Below are 24226 nucleotides of genomic sequence, written 5' to 3'. Positions count from 1 at the left end.
TTAGAAGGGAAATGAAGGTGTTTCTTATCCTTATGTGGTGCGACCTTAAAGATTTGCTTTCATGAACACAGGCTTAGGCTTTAAGACATTCAAGAAACCTTTTCTAAGCGTATGGTTGTAACTTCAAAAAGAAATCCTTGCTTTTCCTAAAAATTAACTAAGGGTCCCCATTCATTCAGTATCGTGGCTGATACTAGATTGAACGAGGGGGGTTGTTGCTGGCCACAACAATTGGCGATTCACTTGGGAGAACCAGTTATCTCTGCTCTTTTTCTATTGACGTTTTCAAACTTCTAAAAAAAATTTTCTCAGGAAATTTGAACTTTATTATAAAAAGATAAAAACAAATGATACTTCAAAGCGTCAATGATGTTTTGTTTCAGCTCCATTCTAGCTCAATTACTTGCATCCGCAGATTGTATTCGAATTTAAATCAGTCATTACTTGGTCTTGTAAAACATAAAAATAAAGTGTTCTCTATGTATCAGTCCTTCTTAAATATGCTCCTTTGTTGCAGGTAGAGCCACTGCTGCCAGCAGACGTCCATAGCCTCGACAGGGTTACCTATTATCCAGGAATGATCCTTTATCCTGCCTCAGGTTATTTACAACTTTTTTAGAAAGAATCCCTTTCTTGATGCTTTTTTCTTTTTTTATTCTCTAAAGAACAATGTCTTGGTTTGGTGGCCAAATTATGACACAGTCATTCACCTGATTTACACTTTTGCTGAGCAAACTGGCTCGTGATGAGACCCCTTGTCTTTTGATTGCAACAATCTTGAGTCATTGCCCTGTTTTGGTAGACAGTTTTGGCAAAGTCAGCAAGTTATAATATCTGTGATCATGATAAGTCGGCTCGTGATGAGACCTCTTATTCTTTGAGATATAACATCTTTTTAGGTCATTCCTCTGAATGTTGTGTTTTCCTTCAGCAGGGAGGAAGTCAAATTTTCTTTCCTTAAGAAAGTTATGGACGACAATGATAGGGCTGCTTTTGGTAATGGCTGCTTTCACAGAGAATCTTTATTTTAATATTGATACCTTTCATTGTGCTTACCTAAGACAAATCCTTCACTGAGATAGCTTTCTTTTAATTTAATTTTTGGAGTTGAAACTATCATCATTTCTGGGTCAAAGTTCTATCGATAATAAAGATCAAATTCTCAAAAGATTTGTTGTTCATAGGAGCCGAAGTCCAAAATCTTTAACAGAGACAAGGTGTCTTTAGTAAACGTCAAATGCCGTTTAGCCAGAACAAACATTACTTGAGAGAGGAAAACATTCCCTAGGGTCATGTAGATAATATAAATAACTTTGCCTATCAATTATTGAAAGCGAAACTAACAACCTAGCTAAATTACTCCTACTCCTATTCTAACTATATACAGAAAATAACTAAGTAAAATGATATTTCCAATGGAACCAACGATTCATTATTATTCCTAGCCGTATGAATCTTCCAAGCATCAGTAAAAAGAACCGAATTTCCCTTGGACCGAAATTGTTGGCTAGGGAATAAGAGCCTACAACCTCAATTGGAATTTTGTCTGATTTTCTTTTCTCATGAGAAGTTTTTTCCAACTGAGTACCTATTGGATCATAAAAATTAGGATGAATTTCTGATGTGAATTGGTGATATTTCAATAGGAGGGATAACGAGTCAAATTGTGAAAAGGGTTTTTCAGTTTCGATGGTTTGTAACCCGTTGCTTGTTGACGTTGAGCTTTTAGTGATAATGAAAGTTCTCATATATAAATCGCTAAAATATGATTTATCAAAAATTTGAAAATTTAAAAAGAAATCTGATTTTGTACAAAATGAATGCAAGTGAGAAAGAAATGATTGGGTATTTATACAAATAGTGTTATTGCACAACTGGGAGTTACTTGCAACTTTTTTCTTTTCACAAGAACTGGCCAGGTTTTGTGAATCAGGAACTAAGTCATGATTGCGAACAGGGATGGAGCTTTCCTCTTGATATGAATCATAGATCGGAGTATTGTCTTGGATAGTAGAATTATTCAAATGAGCTTTTGCTTTGAGATGAGGGTCAGATGGAATAATTCGTGATCTAAGATGTTCCTTATTAACTGACCCTAGATGAGTTACTTGTGATAACTCAACATCATCACAATTGTCAAAGGAACTATCACGAAAGACTTTACAGTTTTCCCTAGGTTCCTCTTTTTCATTATATGTTTTCAGACAAGGGAGGTCAGGCAGCTCTCGTTTGATATTGATCAAAGGCTGTGCTAAAGTGGTCTCTTTATTTTGAACACCCAATGATGGTTTATTTGAATAACCCTCTGTGTCTGTTGAGATATGCTTGATATTATGAGGGGAAAGATCGTCATCACTAAAAACATTGGGGTAAAGAGAAAAATGCGAATCTGGAATAATGCATTTAAAAACATCAAATAAATTTTGTTCATCAGATTCACTATAAGCATCGGGCTTTACATCATACCTTTTTGTGCCGATATTTTTTGAAAGAGAAACAGTTGGTGGATCTAACCTTGGCATCAACATTTGTTGATTTGAAATGATATTGTCTGACTCTATGTCAAAGTCATCTTCTGGTTCCAAGGTAGTTTTGTTTTCAGTATTTTCATCTTTGTTTTGTGATACTAGAGCATGCAAGACTCCTAGGCTAATCTCTGTTTGGTCAGATACAGGAGGTAGGAAATACTCGTCACAATCTGAAGATTCTTCATATGTGAGCTCATTCTCGAGGTCATATTGTAGACATTTAAGATGAAATCGCATATTGAAATCCCTTACAGGTTCGTCTTGTTTCCGCAGATAGTCGATTTCATCATAGACCTGGTCGTATTCATAGCAATCAAATTCCAAGATGAAAGTCCTAACGAATTGGTCCCAGCTGTGGATTGTTGCAACTGGGAGGTTTCTACACCATTTTCTAGCTTCCGCTGTGAATGTAAGAGTAAAAATCCTGCACAAAACGCCTTCATCAATTTTCTGAATATCAGAACTCGAAACTCTTTGAATGAATTGGAGGGCATGGTGGAATGCAGAAGAATTATTCTTACCATTGAATTTTACCTGAGACAATAGCCTTACCACATCTGGTGGAGTGTTGGAAGAGGCAGGAACATGGATGCAACTCCAAATAGGAATTCTATGAGCAGCCATCCTGTTTCAAGATTTCTAATTTAAAAACATTCCAACAGACAATATGCTCAGGCCCTCCTTCTAGCGCCAAATATGTTGAGGGCCCCGAAATCGGGTCGACAACAAGGGGGATACCCACCCGGTCCGGAACCTGGTTAGCGGCTCCTTGCCAGTTTGATGTAGCGGGTCCGACTGGGGGTAACGGGACCAGCTTCCCGATGCATGGGATGTGTGTGTGTGTAGAGTTTGATTATGTTGATTCTGGAAGCATTCTAAAACTAATTTAAATCTAACTTGCAAATTGATTCTAAGCTATAGTAATCTAATGAAAACAACATATACAATCTACGCTAACCCAGGATATATCTTTTCCATTATGCGATTTAGAAAGATTTCATATAATAACTGGTAATAAAGATCATTCAGCTATCACAAGAATATAAACCATTTAAGTTGAACCATTCTGCATAAGAAGTTAAACAAAACAGTTGTAAACAACATATCGCATAAATAAATCATTCATATGTCAAGCATAAATAAATGAGTCCACCGTACAAAAGTGCCAAATGATAACCCATATGCTCATACATTAACATATAAACAATATCAACTGCATATCACTCTAAGAATATAAGCAGAAATTCGTCAAGAGATAAAAGTACCATTTATGACTGATTTTTACTCACAGACTTCAAGCAATAATGATTTATCTCTACTTGTTCTAATATCTACTAAGAGTACAGTAGTGAAACATCAGTAGCAGACATTAAAAATGCAAACATAAATAAATCTCGATCCTTCCATTCATCAAAACCTCCTCTGAGGGTGAAGAAGTGCATGTTCCGAGGACAAGTTTTTGACAAATTTCTGGACCCTTCTCCAATGAAATGAGAAGGGTTAAAATACTACTTCCTAATTCTAATAATAGTATTATTACAAAATTGAGGATACGGTTCTCAAATGACCGCCCTTTTTCTAATTTAGTTAAAAAGGAAAAAACAACATTCTAAATGAAATTACTTGTGAACTTGGTCTTTGAAGTTGCAGCTGTCAAGCATAGGCTTGAGAAGAGTGGGCTGGCTGATTTCTGCGCTTAGTTGGGCTGCGAAAACGACATCCATAAGAGCTGGCACTACCTTCTCCGCTGCATTCATGATGCATCTTACTGTCATGCATTGGATGTGCGGTTTAACTAAGTATGTCCAGTAACATTCCCAATTTAGTCTAGCTAATGCTTGGATTGTTTTCCCGTTTGCCTGCGCTTTCTGCCTCCATTCTATCTCCAGTTGCAACTTGCTTGGTAGGTATCCCGGGGTGGTCTCTGAAATCAAATTGGCTCTGTGTAAATTTTCATTTACACAGTCGATAAGGATGCTCGCTTGTGTCGCCGCTGTCTCTGCTGCTTGCTCCGCCTGTGTGATTCGTTCGTCCCATTTATTAAAGAGCAGCTCCTTGTGATTTTCATTGATCTTGGGTGCCCCTGCTCTTTTCCCTTCCTCATCATTTTGCCAAGTCAAATATTTTGTTACTCTTTTGTTGTTCTGATCATAGTCGTTCCGCAATTCCACCACCTGGCTGGTGATCCTGTCGCTTAGTTCACAAAAGTGTCTCCACTGTGATACTCTACGTACCATATCTTCCTATTGCTGTGATAGTTGTTCCTTCAAGCCGATGGACTCTGAAATAAACTCTGCCAGCTTAGGTTCATCTTTATGCATTTCTTGCACCATCTGCAGTTGCTTTTCTTTTTCTTCAAGACTTCTTTGATAGGTTACCTGCATCTGGCGAAAGTCTTCCTGTAGCTTTTCGAGCTGTCTGGAAGCTTCAGTGTTTGCGCTAGCTTGTTGCAACTGTTGTTGTGGCAGTTGTATTTGATTTTCATGTTCTTTTAGGAGTTTCTGAACTTCAGAGGCCTTGTCAATAGTTGCAGAAGCATATGCTCCTGCAATTTGAGACAACTTCGTGAGATTCTCGGTTGGATTATTATTTGGGTCTTTCCACAAGACGTCTAGATGTTCAGCATCTTGAGACAGTGCATTCTCAAGCTTTCTCTTCTTTCTTTGTCTCCTTACAACTGCTTTGTGTTGGGGACTGTAGAATACGTCCAGTGGAGGTATTTCTTCTACGTTGAGTAGAAGTTCTGAGGATGGAGCGATAGGAAGGTGTTCTGCTTCTGCGGCGCTACTGACTATGGTCGAGATGACCTCTTGCACCACCTGTGTATTTCCCACAGGTGTCTTTGGGACTTGCCCTTCAAGATTAATTAATTCGTTGAAGGTTTCCCACTCTTTATCCAACTCTGTTGTGACAAGAGGTGTTTCGACGACAGGAGGGGGAACGTTTCTTGGTGGTGAGGCGATAACTTGCTGCTGAGCCATCGTACTTGACTGAGCTGTGTCTTTGGTTGTTTCTTCGTTCTTTTCTTTGTCGTGCACAGACTCTTCAGGATGTTCAGATATTTCTCTTGCGGCGCTGGATTTAGATCTGGAAGTGCTGGAGTTTTCACTGAGGCTGATGCTCAGCGTCAGTTCTCTAGTAGCTACTCGTAGCCCTTCTAGTGGAATACTAGCCAGCCTTCTCTCTCTATATAACGTGAATTTTTGGAGGTCGTTTGGAGACAACCTTGACTGAGCTTCTTGCAAAATCTCTTTGAGCGAGCTCTTACTCTGAAAGAGATCATCAAACAGATCTTTCTTCCCAGAGAACACTCTTATCTTGACGTTGGTTGTAAATAACTGGGCCACATTATTTGGGTCGAATGGTCTTGATGAGAACTTAAATAATTGAAGACACGTCACATTCTCCACCTCGTCAAAAGCGTGTCCCACATCGAACAAAGATAAGGCCCCACAAGTGACGGGAAATTGAGGCCAAATGGCCTTCTTTTTGTCCTTTAGGTCCTTGGTTAAGCTGCCTTCAGAACAAGTTTGATAAGCGATTTCTCGGGCCAACAGTTTATCAGGGACATACAAGGGTAGGACGTGTGGAGGTACAGTGCTTCCAAAAACTCGAATGTAGGTAAACCATTCTTCCCCAAACCATCTCGCGATGGGGATGATGTCAATCTGGGCCTCGGGAGAGCACCTTGGGGGGTCCTTATCATATATCATTCTATGTATGGGCAATATGAGCCCATGGCAAATCTGGTAAAAATGAGAGGAAAACTGGGAATCCCATAAGGCTTTATGATAAACATGGATGGGCAATGGGTCTTGGGTAGTCCATTTCCAACCCATGGTAGGAAAATTTGATACAAGACAGACAAAGTCCATTATATAGGAAGACAAATAAAAAGGAGGATAGACCCTTTGGGAGAAGGATCTCTTAGAACGGTAATTGACAACCGCCGTGTATAGAGTATCAGAAAGGATTTTGGCCCAATCTACTATCTCGGAGTTAGTCGCGGCGTCAACTAATGGTAGCCATTCAGATGAAAACATATTGATATTGGGCATACCAAATAATCTACAGAGCATGGCTGCAGCAAAACAATATGGAGAGGTAAGGGAACCAGTGCTGTAAATACCGTTTTTATCCTTTTTCAACGACTCATCTCTTCTTGACCATTCTTTAGTGGTGTCTGATAGATCCGGATTTTCTACTGCGAACTTCTTAACAAACTGTGCATTATAGGTCACTTACGGTTCAGGAAGATGATACATGAGCTTCAGGTCTTGGGCAACAAACGATCCCAAGAGCCCATGTCCCTGGACTTTGAATTGCCTATTTGCCAATTCCGCATCATCTAGAATCCACTTGATCATGTCTGTATATGGTAGGACCTTTGGCCTTGCCACTATTCTATGGAGGAAAGAACACGCTAGGTCTTCCAGGGATGCCTCCGAAGGACGTGATGCACCCGCGACAGCAGCAGTTACCTTCATTATTCTAGGGTTCTCTTCTTCTAACAGCCTATACATGCCTTCCCATGTTGAGATACCTTTATCTCTATTGCAGGCTGTATCTGTGTACAGGGGCACCATATCCTTTGTTTTTTCTCTTGTTTCGGAGCTTCGAGCTTTGTTCTTCTTTCCCATTTTGCTTTGTGCTTCTGTCTGATTTGCCTTCGCACTTTGCTCCTGCAGGTTACGAGTGAAATGGAAAGACTGATCAGAAAGGTGATGGGAGCGTTTTAAATGCAAGAGATAATCAGATATGCCACCTTTCGTGAAGCAAATCCACATCAAGGCACGCGTCTTTATTCCACTTAATAACTGACAACTAATTCATTACTATCATTAAAAGCGCATAATTTCAAGTCAGGTTATAGTAAGTGGCTTTTCTTTGGGTGACGCGCCCGAAGGATTCATACTAAGGTGCTTTATGATTTGCCAACGTACCCTTGCATGTCGCGCAATCGCAAATCGCAGCGATCACAATATCGCAGATCGCAATAATTCAATGTATGCCAAACTTCGCCTGCCTCATTTCTGCGATATGCGATCGCACGATCGCGATATCGCATATCGGCGGATTTGTAAACTTTTCTTTATGGATGCTAGTATGTTGCGATGCGATGTTGTTATTAATATTGGGGCAGCGCGCATATTGGTCTTTAGAAGGGAAATGAAGGTGTTTCTTATCCTTATGTGGTGCGACCTTAAAGATTTGCTTTCATGAACATAGGCTTAGGCTTTAAAACATTCAAGAAACATTTTCTAAGCGTATGGTTGTAACTTCAAAAAGAAATCCTTGCTTTTCCTAAAAATTAACTAAGGGTCCCCATTCATTCAGTATCGTGGCTGATACTAGATTGAACGAGGGGGGTTGTTGCTGGCCACAACACAACCACAACCTAGACTTCCTATAGTAGATCCTCATCTAAAATGAGATAAGAATAAATGATTCAGGGAAGATTATCCTTGTCATAAGTGTCGAACATTGGGAAGGCATGGTCTAGCCATGAAGAGTCACCAGCTCACATGTCGTTGCATTCATGTTTGGTAATGTTCCCTGAAATGGTTTGCAGTAGGAATTTTACAAAAGAGTAAACATCATGTGCCCATGTAGTGAATAGTGAACCTAAGTCTCCTTGGTCCCATGAATTGCATTTATGCAGCTCAAAAACTTTATAAAATTATTAAAACCTCGCTTCCTATATCTACAACACAACGAAATTTGTGTATTATATGATTACAAACCCATATTATGGAAATAAAATAGCTTATATATCTTGAATTCTTCACAAATATAAAGTAAATTCAGCCAAATATTTTTGAACAAGTCAAGAAATGATTGGTGATGGATAAAAAATGATACTAGAGTTTGGTGTTTGGGGTCCAGGGGATGCTGAGCCATAACTAACATTTTTTGAACAAAGAAAAAAGAGCACATGAAAATTATGAATATATCATACAAAAGGCCATGTGATACATACTCAGAAATATCCAAGATACATGCAACCAAGTAAGGTTGAGAATCTGGACATCTTGACTACCTACAAAACTTAAGCTACTAAGACACACATCAAATTATATCCATCATGTGATATAATGATGGAATGGAGTGGTACATCTATATATTTACAGTTAAGATGGATGTGTTCTAGTGTCATAGCAGTACTATATCCTCCAATGACTTCCTCTCTTGAAATTCATATTATTTCATTATTTAGAGATGCATATGTCCCCACTTTTGAAATGAGATGAGAAAAACGAGTAGAAAATTTATCTTCTAGAAACCTATTACCTTGGGTGGGGATTTTACCCTTATTTTCCATTATGTAAATAGTGATAATGCCATGATGAGTTGATATAGGGCATACCTTTAAGAAGGTGTCATTATCAAATGAGGGCTAGAAATCTAAAGTGTTATCCTTTTGAATGATATATAGGATTATATTTGTCTAGATGGGATATATAAGATCATCTTAGAGTTCGCATTGAGAGATCCATATCAGTCTTCAGAAGGGGTTGTATTGCTTTCATATAGCTAACCATTCTCTCGTGGACGAGTTGCTAATATGTTGTGGTTGTTTACTTCCTATATTTGATTCTGATTTCACTATATTTTGGCCTTGTTATGACAATGTATATATCTATATACATTAGAATCTATTTCCTTGTATGCCTTGTATCTTTCATGCTCATATTAATATTGTTAATGTTAGGACTATCACATAATTTCTCAATGTAATGTAATAGAAAAAATAAAATTTTATCTGTTATCTTTGTGACGATTATCTAGTTTTGTACTCGATGAGTAAGGATGAAAGTTATTTCTTTGTTCAAAAGCATTTTTATGGGAATATATTCTTATGATCATATATTATTTTAAACCAAAACCCAAGAAATTCACCTGCAGCAGCATCACTAGCAAACCGATTGACAAAAGGCTCCACAGAAAAATTTATAACAAACTCGAGAAGTACAATACTTAGATTGGGAGATTTCCAAGAGGGACTCTTACATCCCTCTAAATTATTTGATCATAATGCTAATTGTCCTAATTATTCAAATAATGAATTTAGCTATTGTGAGGCATTAAATTGTGAGGTTGAGAATGGCTTCTCATCCCATCATCACTATGACTTTTGTATGTTCAGAATGTTTCTAAAGATCATCTTCTTGTTCATGTTGTCTCTCTTGAACAAGTCCACTAGATCTTTGAACATATCCTTGGTTGTCTTGTTGTTTAACAATTGAGGTATCAAGTGATTATTCACACATCCATGTGACCCCCTAAGCTCATATGTCCTTTTTCATGGGATACCAATTACATTACATCAGTTGGTTGTTGAATCTCCTATTCAACAATATCCTAAATGCCATTCTCTTTCAGCAACAAGGTAACCCTTGTCTTTCAGGGCAAGATGTTAGATGCTTCATCCAATATATTCTCAAATCTGCCATCTCTTGATCTGATTACAAAATATATCATGCGTTAAGTCCTTCTAGCCACAAGAATAAAATTTATGTTCCGTGCTGAGTCATTCAACACCCATGAAAAATTATTCATCTTTACCAAACCCCATATTAGTACAATCTCCCTCCAAAAAATGATTTCGACAAATTATTGCTAACTAATTTGGCAATTTTTTGTTCTATAAAATCTATTGGCTCCCGTACACTGTGACTATTGCATGAAACTGGTGCCTCCCCTGAACTTTGTTGTAGGACTCACCTGTCACCTGTGGCCTCATACAACCTTGGGTGTTCCACCCTCTACCCTTGTAATCCTGTGTTTGCTGCAAAGTCATGTGGCACTGCTGCTGGTGAATGGGACCACTGGTAAAACTTAGTAAGCCGATTCATCAAAAATTTTCACTTTAGAATAATCGAGATGGATGGGAAATAATATATTGATCCAATGAAAATCACAACATGGCCCTATGTAAGAAGTTTCCAATGGTGTAAAACCATAAAATAAAGTTTGGTGCTGAAAAAAACTGTGGAAATAAGGACACTATGGTTAAGTAGATAGCCGATATAAAAAATAGACTGAACACATGGCAAAGAAACCAAATTTAAAGGTTGAATGACTCATGAGTTTATGCAAGGAATATTTATGAACCACAATAAACTTGTCGAGTGATGCTAGTGCTTCTTTTCAGTGAGAACCTTGTTGTTTGACCATAGCAGTATTTTGTTGTTTTCTTCTGCACGAAAAGTAGATACACTACTAATCAAAGTATGGAACCTCGGACCATCTTTGGCTTGGAAGGATGGCTAGTCAGTTTAATGGAGAAACTCAAACATAGAAAGGGTAGCACATGAGGTAGGGGTTACTAGTTATCTATCTTTCCCTGTTATTTCTTTTTGTTGTCCTGCAGTAACTGACTATTTGTTTTCTATTTTGGATGAAAGCTATATTTGATTGGTTTCATTTATCCAGGATGATGTTCCTTTGGTGAAATGACAAAAGGTTGACAAATAATACACATTCAGGATTGGGAAAAGTAGCAACAATTTGCAAAAAGTTCCAAATGTAGAGGAAGGTAATAGAGATCAAGAGCTGAGTGTAGTGATATCCTCTACAAATGGCCTCAGATATTCGATAGTTAAGATCTCCAGATAAGATAAAATTGAAATGAATAGGATAGCACACCATGCACAACAGACTAAAGCCTCTAGGTTTCATGGGATTCCCAAGCAAACAAAGAAGAAGAAATTTATGGATGTAAGTACACATTATTTTGCAGATAAGATGGTAAAGAACTCTCCTAAAGGTAGGCCTATAAATAAAATGGCTAAACAGAAGACAATGCTAGGTCATAGCCATAGTGGATTGGAGACCAACAGATTTGAATGTATGAAGGAAAACAAATCCACACTCCCAAAGCCTAGACATATGAGATGTGGAAATGAAGGTCAAAATAGCGCACTACCTGAAAAATATAAGTCATATGTTGTCAACAAGACAACTATAAGGAATACTACTTCCAGGCATGAATTTGTCATGGGTCACAACTGTGCCATCAACATTGATGGCAGAAGGGTAGGTAGAAAGTTGGAGGAAGTGATAATTCATCTTTATTTGCTTCTGTAGAGGTGTCTCATAAGTCCTCACCTTTCACCCAAGGGAACATTTTTTCTATAGTAAATGTAGACATGGGATCAAAACAAAAATCATTGAGATTAAAGAGCTCAATTCGAAATTCAAAAAACAACATTTTTCTACAGGAGAAAACATATAAAGAGAGAGGTCCCCTGAAGATAGCTCCATACCACATACAACCATGTAGATCTAATCATAGATTTCAACCTTCTTCCAAGGTATTCAATATCTGTTCTCTTCTCGATGAGTTTACTTCTAAAAGATATTTCTGTTAATCTTGGGACAATAAGTGGGCTTGTATGTTTGACATGATATAACTTGAGCTTGTAGGCATTAATTATTGGAGATTACCCTATTATAGAGGAAGCTCTAATATGAAGGAATTCTCACCAATATACCATAGAATCTAATATTTGAAATAAAGGAGTGGGTAGAGGGGCTTCACCTTGTTGGCCAATATCTTACCATGTTAATTCATGAAGGGAATTTTAAAATTGTAAAGAATAAAGTCAATGCATTACAATTACTATGGGGAGTTGTAGGGTACCAAAAGGTTTATAGGTATTGAGGTGAATTTAAAGGATATCTAGTAAAAATAAATGTTTGCTTTATTGGCAATATGTATTGGGAGGGGGGGTTTGAAAAAAGGATTTTTTGAGGTATTTGTCAATACCTAGTGAAATTAAAGGTATTTTGTAATATTCTATAATCCAGGTGCTATGTCATAATTCATTAGGTGAAGGCCCCATGGGAGTGGATGAAGATTATTATGTTTAACACATTGAAAGTGTTGTCTTTAAGGATATCGTCATACTTTATCACCAACCTATAAGGATCTAGGGCTACGATAGTGATCACAAAACATATGGATGTGTGTTAGGTTACACTAAAGAGTATAATTGTAGATGATATGTTTCACAAATGCAACAAGAAAATTATAGGCACTGATCTATAATTCCTTCCTTGTTAAACATAGAGATGACAAATGGCATCTATATATTGTTAATATGGATCCATGTTAGTGCCATATAAATACTATTATATCCTCCAAATTCTTCCTCTCTTGAAATCCATGTTATTTCCTCCTTATTTGAAGATGCAAGTGCCCATACTTGTGAATGGGGTGAGGGAAATGTGTAGCAAAAACATATGCTAGAAACCATTTAACTTTGGTTGGGAGCTTACCCATATTGCCGATGATGTAAATAGTTATAATGTCATGCTGAGCAGATTTTTGGCACACCTTTAAGAAGGTATCATTTCTGAATGGGGGCTAGAAATCTAAAATGTTATCCATTGAATTAGATATAGGATTATATTTGTCTAGATGGGAAGGTTGATAGAGTTTGAGCTTGTAGGAATTAATTATTAGAGAATAACCTATTGCAGAGGAAGGTTTCGGTTGAATGATATTTCATGAACCTAGTGTAGAATCTCAGAGATAAATTTTTATTTTTAGTATATTTTTCCCTTATACTATTTCTTATGATGGATGGCATATGATATGTAGGAATTTTTTCACTCTACAGAAGATATTCATGGCCTTGTGTATGGTCAAGAAGATTGTGAAACCTCAAATGACGAAAGTCTGCTATTCAATCTTAGCAAAGATATTTTGGATATTATAAAGTCATTTGTATCATGCTTATTGTAGAGCCTCTACTTTGCACTTGATTATCCATCATTACCTACAGTTTTCCCTCACTCATCTCTCTCTTTTGCCTCATTTTCCTTGTAAACCAACCCAGATCATTACATTTAATGTCTTTAAGCATGATTAAGTGAACTTTGCTAATGTGTGACTGTTTTCTTTAGATTTTGACATATTTACAGAGTTTCCGCAGCTGTTTGGCAATTCCGCAGCCATTCAGCGATTCCGCAGCCATCTGATGATTCCGCAGCCTTTTTGTTAATCTCAAGGTTCCACGTGTCATTTTGCAAAACGAGCCACATGGGCATGTAGGGATAAAGGTGCTCGAGGTTCCTGTGCTGTTAGTTCAGTCAGCCACATCATCTACACCTCCGGTCAACGAGGGTCAAGCCACAGTCAACAAAGGCAGCTTAAACGGTGATACGTAAGCTGTTGGGTCACGTCAATACAAGTGGTGATTTGTCCGTGTTACGCAGGTTGTGGAAGACATAATCCAACTCTGGATTCAATTCCCATAACGACCAGAACCTCCAGCTCATCCACGAAACTCATGACGTGTTGCTGCACCTTTATTACGCATGACAGATTAGTTAATTTTCAGTTTCTAGCTTTACGCATTAGGCCATCGTTTAGATGCCTATAAAAACTAGCGTTTGCATACGCTTAATGTTACTTTTTAGTTGCTGTGTTTTATGAACTTGTTATAATTTTAGTGCATTCCAAGACTCTGTTTTGATAGTGCTGTTCTAGCACTCTTGACTGTAATTTTCTGCATATGGAGTAATAGAAGACGGCGATGTTCTGAAGTTTTCAAATCCTTGAGTCTTCTTTGGGTTATATGAATGGAGGGCCCCTGTTCATGTTAGCCCTTGTATAGTATTTTATGTTCAGCATTTCCTTATTTTCCATTCAGCATTTCTTTTCTTTGAAACATGTACAGCTTGATTCACTTTCATGTTATTTCATTTCCAGCCTTTATTTTAAGCTGATCAGTATTGTTCTTTTGCAGGTTTTTAACCCGGGATTGTTTTTGTGTTTATGTATTTGCTTTATAACTGATGGTATTTTCAGTTGACAGATTCAAAGTTGCTGCCTTTACTTTATTTTCATAGCTGATTTTTAGTTTAATTTCTCGAAGTTGTCTGCTAACATATGAATGGTCTCTTTATCACAAATTGTTTATCTTTTAGAGATCAGAATACTGATAAATTACAGCTGGCTATGAGTACTTTTTAGGCTAATCTTTAACTACTTTTTAATCGTGCTTTACACAGTACTATGTGTTAGAAGCAGAGAGTTAGAAAGAGCTGAACATTATAACTAGTCTTTAAAGTAGATTTTTCTCATTTTTTTTTTCACTTTTCTAACTCATCTTTAGCTACTTCCTAATCATGTTTTACACAGTACTATGTGTTAGAAGCATGGAGTTAGGAAGAGATAAACATTATCATTGGTTTTTAAAGTGATTTTCTTATCTTTTATTTGCAGCAGCATGAATGGTGTCTAGTGCCATTAGAAAGTGGTTCTTTGCTTTCAAGTCATTTCAAGTTATTTATTTCTTTCAAGCTTTTCCTTTTCAGCAAGTAGTTAGAAACCACTAATCACACACTCTCACTCATCTAGAACTCACCTTACAGACACTATCACTCATCTGTTTATAAAACTCCATTCCATTTTAGGAAGATAAATTGTCCATAAACAACACCCCCAAAACGACAAAAAGCTCTAAGAGGTTGCTTAAGTACATATAGTACACCTTCACTTCATCAGCTTACGAGCCCCAGGTTGACAATTAATGACATCAATTTAGGAACACTAAATTGACTAAACATTTTGGCGCCGTTGCCGGGGAAGTGAAATTAAGTAGCCATATTCTTAGAAAAAAAAAAAAAACATAAAGATTTCAAGGAAAGAAGTTGATAACCTATCAAAGTATGCTCTCCTCTTGCACTGCAAGGTGATCTGGAGGATCAGAAAAGAGAAAGTTATTGATTTGGTAGTTTCTTGAGTATGCTCTCTTCTTGCACCTAGAGTGAACTAGAAGATCAGAAAAAGAACTATTAACTTGACTTGAAGAAAATAATAAAAAATGACATGCATAGAGCTAGAGATTCTAGAGGAAGGTTTTTAGCTAGAGCTCGAAGTTCAATTTTTACAAGTCTATCTGCTTCAAGGGATAGACAAGAGACACCCCCCTTATCTCCAACCGAAACTCCTAGTCCTAGAATTCCTGGAATTCAAGAGCCAAGAGTTGACTCTCCTACACCTTCTATTGAGTTTGAACCAGGAAGAGACTCTTCTCTTTCTCCTACAGAAAGACCAATTGTAATTGAGGAAGTGGAATCATCTGAAGAAGAAGGAGAAATCTCTTCTCATTCACCTTTTGTAGAGGAACCCGAAGATTTTGAAATCCCTAGGAGAATCATCATGGCAGAAGAAGAAGGAGGTGGTAGAGGTAGAGGTAGAGGAGGAGGAGGAAACAATAATAACAATAATGGAGCTAGAGGTCCCCTTGGAGGAGGAAATAGAGATGGGGATAATTCATTTGGGTTTCCCATTGTTAATGATGATTCCCGAGCCACCATGAAAAACATATCACCATCTGTCCTCCCTAACTTCCATGGGTTAAGGACTGAGGACCCTGAAACATTCTTATTTGAGTTTGAAGTGGTGTGTCGAACTTATGACTACCTGGATGACTCCCAGAAACTCAAATTGTTCCCTTCAACACTGAAGGATCAAGCCTTGAAATGGTTCATGGGGTTACTCACTCAATCCATTAGGACTTGGGATGAAATGAAACAGACATTTTTGGATAGGTATTTGGATTATTGTATGCCTACTAATCACAAGGACGAGGTTTTTAAAATGATACAAAGAGAAGATGAGAGCTTAGAAGATTTACTTGAGAGATTTCAATATAACTTGAAAAGAGCAAAAATGAGTACCTTGGATGAAGAGACCTTAAAAGCCCCCTTATTAAAAGCCATTAGGGATGAATGGATATATATCCTAAACATGATGGGGAAAGGGGATATTTCTCAACTTTCACTCAATGATATAGCAGAACTCTGTATCCATCTCTCAAGGGGCAAATCAAAAACTCAAAAAGGGCCTAGAGATCCTTCTCTCCTTAGGGCAAATAAATCTGCAACAGGATCAGTAAGTAGGGCTGAAATCGGCAGTATGCTTGATGAATTTAAAAATGACATCTTAGGGAGTCTTAGTGAACAACTTGATACCCTTAAGATTCACAATAAACAAAAAGCAAAAGCTGAGGCTTTGGCTATCTTTTGCCCGAAGTGTAGAAAGAAACATGCTTTAAGGGAATGTCCCTTAGATGCACACGTTGTAGAAACATGTGTAATTTGCTCAGAAACTCATGAGACCAAGGATTGTCCTTCAATTCCTGGCCTCAAAGCAGTCTTTCAAGAGGATCCAGATACACTTGAATCTCTCTGTTTTATTGCAAGGAGACCTTGGCAAGGACAACAGAATCAAGGGTTTAACAACTCTATGAATTCTCAATCCCAACCAAATTGGAATCCTTGGCAACAACCTTGGCCTCAACCTCAAAATGCTTTTCAAGCATGGATGCAAAGCATGCAAAATCTTTATGGGAGATTTGCTCAATTCTATCAATATCCTCCATCATTTCAGAATCAGCAAGCCCCACAACTTCCAATTCAAGGTCAACAACTATCATTGCCATACCCTCAACAACAACAACCTCCTCCACAAAATCAAAATTCTCAACTATCACTTCAATCCCAGCAGAAATCAAATCAACTTCCCTCTCAGCCATTACCAAATCCAAATAATAGGAACCCTCAAAATGCTTACATGATGGAAGGTCAACCATTCCCTACCTATATGGTTGTTCCTCTCAATGAAGTACAACTCAGATCAGGTAGAATCTTAGATCAACCTTCTACAAGTGTTCAACAACCAAGCATTTCTGAGGAAGAATCTCTCAAAGTCAATAGAGGTTCTGAAGTATCACTTCAAAACCAAAATATCCAAAAAGAAAAAGAAAAAGAATCAACCTCTACAACTCCCATAGTTGAGCAACCTACACCTTTAGCTACACCTCCTTTTCCTGAAAGATTGCAAATTGACAAAGGGGTGGAAAAGCAGATATGGGTGCCTGACTATAATTTCCTAGATGAATTGAAGAATGTCTGTATCAAGATTCCCTTGTTACAAGCCATTAAAGAAATTCCCATTCTAGCGAAGACAATAAAGGAGTTGAGTTTGAAGAAAACAGGAAAAAGAACCAGAGATACTAAAAGGATACATCTAGTTGGAAAAATTGCAGACATAATGATGGGTAAGATTACCATGCAAAAATATGTGGATCCCGGTAGCCCTATTGTCAAAACTCATATTAATGGGGTTGAAATCCCAAATACTTTGATTGACTTATGAGCCGCTATCAACATCATGAGTAGACAGACCATGGATCAGTTAAAGCTTCCTAACCTTCTCTTTACACCTACTTTACTGCAACTTGCAGATCGATCAATCATTAAACCTGATGGTGTATTGGAAGACATTTCAGTCTCTCTAGATTCTTGGGAATATCCAGTTGATTTTATGATTTTAACTCCCAAGAACAATCTAGGAGGACATGCTCTTATCTTAGGAAGACCTTGGCTACCAACAGCTGATGCCTTCATCAGTTGTAGGTCTGGGGACATGTATATATCAGATGGTAATTCTACCAAGAAATTCAACTTGTATCCTCCAGCAAAGGCAATAACAGAAATAGGAGAAGATGAGTGGGTCGATGATGAGGATACTATTCAACCTGTTCTAACCATCTCTGAGATTAGTGAAGACAGTCAAATTCTAAATACATTAGAAAATTTTGAAATACCTTTAGAATATGACTCTACACAGTTTCAGTTAGAAGCAGACATTGAATATCTCTCCTCTAGACAGATGTCTCTCTTCTCAATGGAAGAGTTTGGTAGTTCTACAGTTGAAATCCTTCCAGGAAAAACATTGAACATTAACAGAAACTTGGAAAGGTCACAACAAGAAGAAGTAACCAAACTTTTGCAAAAACATTCCACTGCCTTTGCATGGGAATACACTGACATGAAAGGAATCGATCCTAAGACTTGTATTCATCACATCTATATTGAAGAAAACAGCAGACCTATTAGGCAACCACAAAGAAGGATGAATCCAAACCTTAGGGAAATCGTGAAAGAAGAACTCCAGAAATTGCTCAAGGTAAACTTCATTTACCCCATTTCAGATAGCCAATGGGTTTCTCCCTTGGTTATAGTGCCCAAAAAGAATGGTAAATGGAGAGTTTGCATTGATTATCGAGAATTGAACAAAGCAACCTTAAAGGATCATTTCCCTCTACCTTTTATTGATCAGGTACTAGACACGTTAGCAGGTAAAAAGTATTTCTCATTCTTGGATGGTTTTAGTGGGTATAATGAAATTCAGGTAGCACCTGAAGATCAAGACAAAACCACATTCACTTGTCCTTGGGGAACTTTTGCCTACCGAGTACTTCCTTTTGGATTGTGCAATGCACCCGCTACATTTCAAAGGGCTGTACTAGGAATCTTTTCAGATCTGATTCATGATTGTGTAGAGGTATACATGGACGATTTCACAGTTTATGGTAATACATTTGAAGAAGCTTTGAAAAATTTGGAAAAAGTACTGGTAAGATGTAAGGAAACAAATCTTTCTTTAAGTCATGAAAAAGTGTTTTATGATGTTTACTGAAGGGATTGTTTTAGGACATCATATTTCAGGAGATGGGATTAAGGTTGATAGATCCAAAGTTGAAGTCATCTCTAAGTTACCTGTTCCAAATTGCCAGAAGGATGTTAGAAGTTTTCTTGGGTTTACTGGGTATTACAGAAGATTTATTGAAAACTTCACTAAGATAGCATCCCCTCTTTTCAAATTGCTTACCAAGGACTATGAGTTCAAATGGGATCCTGAGTGTCAATCTGCCTTTGAAGCTTTAAAGACTAGAATATCTGAAGCACCCATCTTAAGGGGGCCAAACTGGAAACTCCCTTTCCACATTTCTACTGATGCTTCAGATACAACTCTAGGAGCTGTTTTGGGACAAAAGGACTTGATCCCTTATGCCATTTATTACACAAGTAAGAATTTGACTCCCACTGAGTTAAATTATACTGTTACAGAAAAAGAGTTCTTAGCTGTGGTACATGCGATCAATAAGTTTAGACACTACATAACCGGCTATGAAACCTTTGTCCATACTGATCACTCTGCCATAAGATATTTAATGAACAAACCTGTCACTAATGGTAGAGTTACAAGATGGCTTTTACTTTTACAAGAATTCAACATTACTGTGTTAGATAGACCTGGAAAACAAAACACAGTAGCTGATTTCTTGTCTAGAATCCAAAACACTAATGAAGATTCTCCAGTAGAAGATAAGTTTCCAGATGAATACTTGTTTGCAGTGACTACCAAGACTCCTTGGTATGCAAATATGGCTAATTATCTTGTTACAGGGAAGATTCCTCTACACTTATTTCCTAATGAGAAAAGGAAAATCATTCAGGAGAGTGCACATTATTCTTGGATTTCTAATGAATTGTTCAAAACAGGGCCAGATTGTATAATCAGAAGGTGTGTTCGGGAAGATGAAATGCCTGACATCCTTAAGGCATGTCACGATGAACCATGCGGCGGGCACTTTGCTGACAAGAGGACAGCCTATAAAATCCTTTCTCTAGGATATTATTGGCCTTCTCTCTTTAAAGATGCAAAGCAGTATGTTAGAAGGTGTGACAGCTGCCAAAGAGTTGGGAAACCAACTCCTTCAAATGAAATGCCTCTACAGCCTCAGGTATGCATCGAACCCTTTGAGAAATGGGCTCTAGATTTCGTTGGACCAATTAATCCACCATCAAAGCAAAAGAAGTATATACTGGTTTGTACTGATTATGTTACTAAGTGGGTAGAAGCAAAAGCATTGCCTTCTGCCACTGAAAATTCAGTTGTTCAATTTCTTTTTGAGGATATTTTCACTCGTTTTGGTGTCCCAAGGGAAATTGTGACAGATCAGGGTAGCCAGTTTACATCTAAATTGATGGAGAAGCTGATGGAGGAATATAAGATCAAGCACAGAACATCTACTCCATACCATCCGCAATCAAATGGCCAAGTGGAATCTACCAATAAAGTTCTTGAAGGCATTATCACCAAGATTGTTCATCTTCATAGAAGAGATTGGGCGGAAAGGCTCCCTGAAGCCTTATGGGCCTATAGAACTACATGGAAGAACACAACAGGACATCCTCCCTATGAACTTGTTTATGGGAAGGAAGTCCTGCTCCCCATTGAGTTCCAAATCAAGACCTTCAAGATGGTAGTCCAATTGGGAATGAGCCTCTCAGAAGCCCAAAGACACAGAATGGACCAGCTAAATGAGCTAGATGAAATAAGACAAGATGCAATTCTAAGGACCGATCTAGTTCAGCACCAAAGATCTAAATGGCATGATCGTCATATCAAAGAAAGAAAGTTTCAGAAAGGAGATTGGGCTCTATTGTTTGATTCAAAGTTCAAAGACTTCAAAGGAAAGTTTCAAACTCATTGGCTTGGGCCATATGAGATTGATGAAGTCTTTAGCAATGGAGCAGTTCGAGTGAAAACTATTGATGAATTTCATACTCCTCTTATTGTGAATGGCCATCGTTTGAAAATCTACCAAAAGCCATTCTCAAAAGAAGAGTTTGTCAAGTTGTTTAAAGAAGATTCTGCAATCAGGTTGGTGGAGAAGGATTCTTCTCCTCCATCAGCCTAATCTTTGGTTTTTGAAAAAAAAAAAAAAAAAAAGAAAAAAAAAGAGAAAAAAAAAAGAAAAAAAAAAGAAAAAATGTATGAGTCTGAAAACCAATCTCTGATTGGCAGTCTCATGCAGAAAACCTGAGATGAAAATCAGGGTCACCTGACACCTCATGTTTTCCAAAAAAAAAAAAAAATCTCTCTCTCTTCCATCTCATTTCGCCATTTCATCCATTTCATTCACCATCTCATTCACTTAATCATTCTCACTTCACCTCATTTCTTTCCATCCATCCATCCATTCATTACATTTCATTCCATCAATAAAGTTATTTTTTTTTAGATAACTGAAGTTGTTTTGTGCAGCCGGAGGGTACCACTGCAGTTTCCGCAGCTGTCTGGCAATTCTGCAGCCATTCAGCCATTCCGCAGCTCTTTGCACCTGCATAAAAAAAAAAACACAGTCTGTTTGAAAAGAAATTTACAGTTCAGAAGTCATCAACAATAAGTGGAAAAGAGTCATGCAACAGCAATAAAACAATGAAGGGTTAGTGGAAAATGATCAAAGGCAATCCAAGCGCGGATCTGAGGTATGATCTAAATCCTAAACTTACGGTTATCTCATTTTGCAAAGTTTCCGGGGTTATGTTTTCTGCCATTTAATGTAATGATTACCAGTCTTTCCCATCATGCGACCAAAAATCCACGTATCCCCCACACTTATTGGTCTTGTTCATCACGATTTTGAAATTCAATTGCGGCTGCTCTTCCATTAAGATTTTCGTACCTAAGTGACGTAGACTACTGTACTACGTCTCTCTAAGTCATAATTCCGCAGCCAAGTGTAAACCTATGACCGAAACCTAAGGACCTAACCGTTTCTACCCATCGTTTCATAACCCTCCTACGCTCGTATCATTCCATTCACGCTGTTTCATTTCCACAGTTCCCTTATTCCGCTGTGCTCACTACGCTGCTACCTTAGCCATACTCTGTTTTACCTCTTCCTCTCTGGTAATTCTGATTATCAGTGAACGTATGTTACGGCTGTTACATTAGAGCCGTAAATTTACTGTGTTAAGGCCACTGTTGAAGCCGTGTAACCTTTTTTCCAAAAGTCTTAGAACAGAGCTGTAGAGTCAATGGGTAAACTCTTAAGAGTAGAACCCGAGGGTTCAAAATTTCTGGAGGGATATCCTCAAGTTAAGGAGGCTTTACAGAAAGCAAACTGGCTCCAATGCATCCAGAAATTCAGAGGTTACCACAAAGAGGTTACGAAGGCCTTTGCACGTTCCTTTAGAGACAAAGACAATCAAGTGGAGATAGGGGACCTAAAGTTTACAGTCACTGAGAGCAGTATAGCACATGCCACTTCACTCCCACAAACTGGAGAAAGATGGTTTAAAAACAGATCAGTACAAGACCAACAGTGGAAGCAAATCTTAAAGAATCCAGGTATGGATACCAGCATTTTTACAAAAGGGATTCCTGTTACTTATGTCAAGGAAGAATGGACAACTTTACTTTTATTAGTGCAAAAATTCTTTACTTGTGAGGGAAGGTTTGGAGTTTTATATGTTTACCATGCCAAAGTCATGATGCATTTCTTAGGAGAAGATATTAACCTTCCATATTTTCTACTCTCAAGTCTTAGGAAAATGTGTTCAATTGTCCAAAGGAACCCAAGAAACATTGAATCACATTTGTATCATCATGGTCTTGTTAAGATGCTAGTTGAAGAATAGTTGAAAGCAAAAAGAGATACCTGGGAGAGATTTCTTGTGAGAAACCATTTTGAAGAAGTAGGAGAAACCTCTGTGCCTAGAAAGAGTAGAAGAAAAAGAAAAGAGGCTACCCCTGAAACTGTTGTCCAAGAGGGAACTGTCCAAGAACAGATTGAAGAAGAAACTGATGTACATCATTCTGAACATGAAATTGATCCTGAGCCTGTTGTGGACATTGATCAAACAGCCCAAAGAATCATCACAGAAACCCTTTCAGAACTTGCCCAAGAAGTTGCTCAAAAGAGAAAAGAGGGTAGGAAGAAACAAAAGAAAGATAAAGGAAAATCCATAGCTCAAGAAACCTACCTTACTCCTGAGAATTCTATTGAAGAAGACACTCAGCCCTTAGCACAAAGGTTGGCCCAACTCCATGAAACTGCCCTTTCAAAGAAGGTGGAAAAACAAAAGCAAAAAGCACAAAAAGAAAAGCAGAGCACCACCACCGTGAGAAGGAGCAGAAGGATACAAGACAAAGTGGGGGCCACAAAGGGTAAAAAGTCACTCATCATTGACTTGAGCACACCTGAAAAGGTTGCTACAAGTCCTGACTTTAAGAAAAGCCCTCCACACGCTGAGTATGTTGAGACCAGTCCTCCACGTGAGGAAAGCCCTTTTGAGCATGAACCTGAATATGAACATGGATCCAAATTTTAGTATGAACCCAGTCCAAAGAAGTCACCTGAGGTTGACCCAGATCAGCAGAAAGTTTATAATTACCTGGAGACGTTAGAACAAGCAGCTGCTGGTCTGAGCACTGTTCAACCTTTGGAACAGCAAGTGCAATCACTAAAGCAAGAAGTATTTGAGCTGGAGGTACTAAATCGCCACATCAAACAAGAAAATGAAACACTGAAGGAACAGAGCAATGTGGACAAGATGGTCCAAGATAACACCATGCTTCATATGGGCCTTTGGCAAAAGGAAAACAAAAAGCTCAAGAAGAGATGCAGAAAGTTAAACAGAGCTTTGATCAATCTAAAATTCAGATGTTTGATGAAAAGACCAAGAGTCAATGTGGCCACACAGAGAAAGAAGAGAAGGCTTGATGTCTTAGCAGAGGCATCTCAGCGGGTGGACTAAACAATGTTTTTGATTGCATGAGGACATGCAACACCCTCGTAGTGGGGGTATGTAGAGCCTCTACTTTGCACTTGATTATCCATCATTACCTACAGTTTTCCCTCACTCATCTCTCTCTTTTGTCTCATTTTCCTTGTAAACCAACCCAGATCATTACATTTAATGTCTTTAAGCATGATTAAGTGAACTTTGCTAATGTGTGACTGTTTTGTTTAGATTTTGACATATTTACAGAGTTTCCGCAATTGTCTGGCAATTCCGCAGCCATTCAGCGATTCCGC

The sequence above is a fragment of the Pinus tabuliformis genome, chromosome 9 (assembly GCF_031772625.1).
Source record: "Pinus tabuliformis cultivar Carrire ecotype Pingquan chromosome 9, CPIR1, whole genome shotgun sequence".
Taxonomy (NCBI): Eukaryota; Viridiplantae; Streptophyta; class Pinopsida; order Pinales; family Pinaceae; genus Pinus; species Pinus tabuliformis.
Note: the sequence above shows the minus strand (reverse complement) of the source record.